Source organism: Nycticebus coucang, chromosome 11 (assembly GCF_027406575.1).
Source record: "Nycticebus coucang isolate mNycCou1 chromosome 11, mNycCou1.pri, whole genome shotgun sequence".
Lineage (NCBI taxonomy): Eukaryota > Metazoa > Chordata > Mammalia > Primates > Lorisidae > Nycticebus > Nycticebus coucang.
This window is the reverse complement of record NC_069790.1, coordinates 65,912,116-65,916,228: the sequence shown is the minus strand read 5'-3', so window position 1 is coordinate 65,916,228 and position 4,113 is coordinate 65,912,116.

Here is a 4,113-nt window from a genome sequence, read left to right as displayed (position 1 = left end):
GCAGTGATTGGATGAGATAAAGGGAATACATGAAGTTACCATAAGAAGTACCTCTTACTCAACCTAAAATGACATTATTTATTTTGTAATCAAAATGTTTCTAAAGACAAAGCTCTTCCAAAATATACCTTCATGGAATCCTACAAAACCATTAATGTTAGATTAAAAAATTAGGACTCCAGAATAAAGTTATCGATGGAAATACCAGCTTCAGTGCTTCAGTGATTCAGCACCTTAGTGCAGTTGACACTTTTTACATTTGAGTTCAGTAATGGCCTATCGAACAAGTCACTATTCATAGTCTCCACTTTTATTAGGGGCTCTTAGCATGTGGAAGAGGGTTCATAAGCTGAAACAATTGAGTTTAGTAGTGAAACAACAGCCTTTAGAACACCAGTGTTCTTTGTGGTAAGTGTGTACAACAACCAGATCAACAGACCAGAAGCATTTCACAAATCACGTACCAATGTCCTCTCTTGGGAGCTTTAGAAAACTCCTAGGAAAGCTGCATAATATTTTAGAAGAATAAACACAGTGATGCTTTTCAAGAAATACAGAAGGGTGTTAAACATCTAATAGACACTGAGTGTACTACTACCCTGAGGAAATTCACAAATACAGTGTAACATTGTGCTACATTCCTTCCTACTTTGCTAAGCTGTGTTTCCTCCTATTGCATGATGAAAAGCAAGAACCATGTGGAGATCAATGTAAAGGAGGAAATGAGTGTGAGACTGCTTCAAACATAAGAAGTTATACCTGCCAAATAGGTGCACATGTCTAATTTGTAAATAATTGTAGTTAAGAACTGAACTAGATATATTACTTTGTTGTTTGAATTTTTTCCAACTGTAAGCTAACAGTACATAAAGAAAATATTATAATACTAAGACAGTGTTACAAATCAAAATGTTTGGAATCACTCAAGCTTTGGAAGAGGAATTGTCTTTAATAAAATGAATTATATCCACATTACCCATTGTTCCTTGGGAATTCTGAATGTACAAGACAAGATTTTGAGATTAATATGTCCCATCTAAAGTATATTGACTACTTTTTAAACTTCAACGTGTGCTTAGGCTTCTACATTTTAATTACTGTAAGGCAAAGTTTTTATTACTTTAATAAAAAATGTGAATTTGAAAAACTAAGTTAATAATACATCAGTGAACTGGGTTTATTTTAAAACATTGATATATGCTCCAAGTTTGAAACGTAAAATATGAAATGTTTATGTTCCAAATCTAAGTACTAAAAGCCAACATTAAAAGTAAAACAAAACAAAACAAGCCCACAGCAGTTAAAATATGATAAAGTGTAACTTCCTTCTTAAGAAGAACAGATCTTAACTGTGACAGCCCTTAAAATATTACCACCTGATTCTGGCCAATTCTCCATTCCCAGGTGGAGCATCTGATCTTGCCAAAGTAGACTTCTGGTTTAAGTTTTAGCACTTTGAAAGATTTTGTTCTCATGTACTATATGTCACTGTGCTTGTTACCTGGAGGGTGAATAAATTATTACTTTAAGGAGGCAAACCAGCAGTCAACTAAAATGAACTAATAGGCATGGATAAAAATCATAAAGAATGCCACTGAGAAAGGTTCTTTCTTAGTCCTATTTTGCGGCCCCAAAAGTTTTAGTATATTTTTATAGGACATAATAAAATAATGTAGCTATTCATTTTTATCAATATTAAAGGCAAATTGTATTAATTGACCTTAAACATATTTTCATGATTCTGATTACAATACAACTGCTCTGATATTTGTAATTAAAAATAACATTTTTACACCACCAAGTTTTTTTTTTTTTTTTTTTTTTTGAAGTCTTTAGGTTCTGGTTTTAATTCATGCAAAGCAGCATAAGAGGACAATATCTTACTGTTAAAAGCATTTCCTAAGTGAAAAAACTCTTTTTTTTTTTTTTCCCATTTTTTTTTTTTATTGTTGGGGATTCATTGAGGGTACAATAAGCCAGTTACACTGATTACAATTGTTAGGTAAAGTCCCTCTTGCAATCATGTCTTGCCCCCATAAAGTGTGACACACACTAAGGCCCCACCCCCCTCCCTCCATCCCTCTTTCTGCTTCCCCCCCATGACCTTAATTGTCATTAATTGTCCTCATATCAAGATTGAGTACATAGGATTCATGCTTCTCCATTCTTGTGATGCTTTACTAAGAATAATGTCTTCCACTTCCATCCAGGTTAATACGAAGGATGTAAAGTCTCCATTTTTTTTAATGGCTGAATAGTATTCCATGGTATACATATACCACAGCTTGTTAATCCATTCCTGGGTTGGTGGGCATTTAGGCTGTTTCCACATTTTGGCGATTGTAAATTGAGCTGCAATAAACAGTCTAGTACAAGTGTCCTTATGATAAAAGGATTTCTTTCCTTCTGGGTAGATGCCCAGTAATGGGATTGCAGGATCGAATGGGAGGTCTAGGTTGAGTGCTTTGAGGTTTCTCCATACTTCCTTCCAGAAAGGTTGTACTAGTTTGCAGTCCCACCAGCAATGTAAAAGTGTTCCCTTCTCTCCACATCCACGCCAGCATCTGCAGTTTTGAGATTTTGTGATATGGGCCATTCTCACTGGGGTTAGATGATATCTCAGGGATGTTTTGATTTGCATTTCTCTAATATATAGAGATGATGAACATTTTTTCATGTGTTTGTTAGCCATTCGTCTGTCGTCTTTAGAGAAAGTTCTATTCATGTCTCTTGCCCATTGATATAAGGGATTGTTGGCTTTTTTCATGTGGATTAATTTGAGTTCTCTATAGATCCTGGTTATCAAGCTTTTGTCTGATTGAAAATATGCAAATATCCTTTCCCATTGTGTGGGTTGTCTCTTTGCTTTGGTTATTGTCTCCTTAGCTGTACAGAAGCTTTTCAGTTTAATGAAGTCCCATTTGTTTATTTTTGTTGTTGTTGCAATTGCCATGGCAGTCCTCTTCATGAAGTCTTCCCCCAGGCCAATATCTTCCAGTGTTTTGCCTATGCTTTCTTTGAGGATTTTTATTGTTTCGTGCCTTAAATTTAAGTCCTTTACCCATCTTGAATCAATTTTTGTGAGTGGGGAAAGGTGTGGGTCCAGTTTCAGTCTTTTACATGTAGACATCCAGTTCTCCCAACACCATTTATTGAATAGGGAGTTTTTCCCCCAAGGTAAGTTCTTGTTTGGTTTATCGAAGATTAGGTGGTTGTAAGATGTTAGTTTCATTTCTTGGTGTTCAATTCGATTCCAAGTGTCTATGTCTCTGTTTTTGTGCCAGTACCATGCTGTCTTGACCACTATGGCTTTGCAGTACAGACTAAAATCTGGTATGCTGATGCCCCCAGCTTTATTTTTGTTACTAAGAACTGCCTTAGCTATACGGGGTTTTTTCTGGTTCCATACAAAACGCAGAATCATTTTTTCCAAATCTTGAAAGTACGATGTAGGTACTTTGATAGGAATGGCATTGCATAGGTAGATTGCTTTGGGAAGTATAGACATTTTAACAATGTTGATTCTTCCCATCCATGAGCATGGTATGTTCTTCCATTTGTTAATACCCTCTGCTATTTCCTTTCTGAGGAGTTCATAGCTTTCTTTATAGAGGTCCTTCACCTCCTTCGTTAGGTATATTCCTAGGTATTTCATTTTCTTTGAAACTATGGTGAAGGGAGTTGTGTCCTTAATTAGCTTCTCATCTTGACTGTTATTGGTGTATAAAAAGGCTACTGACTTGTGGACATTGATTTTATATCCTGAAACAGTACTGTATTTTTTGATGACTTCTAGGAGTCTTGTGGTTGAGTCTTTGGGGTTCTCTAAGTATAAGATCATGTCGTCAGCAAAGAGGGAGAGTTTGACCTCCTCTGCTCCAATTTGGATTCCCTTGATTTCCTTGTCTTGCCTAATTGTATTGGCTAGAACTTCCAGCACTATGTTGAATAGTAAAGGTGACAGAGGACAACCTTGTCTGGATCCAGTTCTAAGAGGAAAAGCTTTCAGTTTAACTCCATTCAGTAAAATATTGGCTGTGGGTTTGTCATAGATAGCTTCAATCAGTTTTAGAAATGTGCCACCTATGCCTATACTCTTCAGTGTTCTAATTA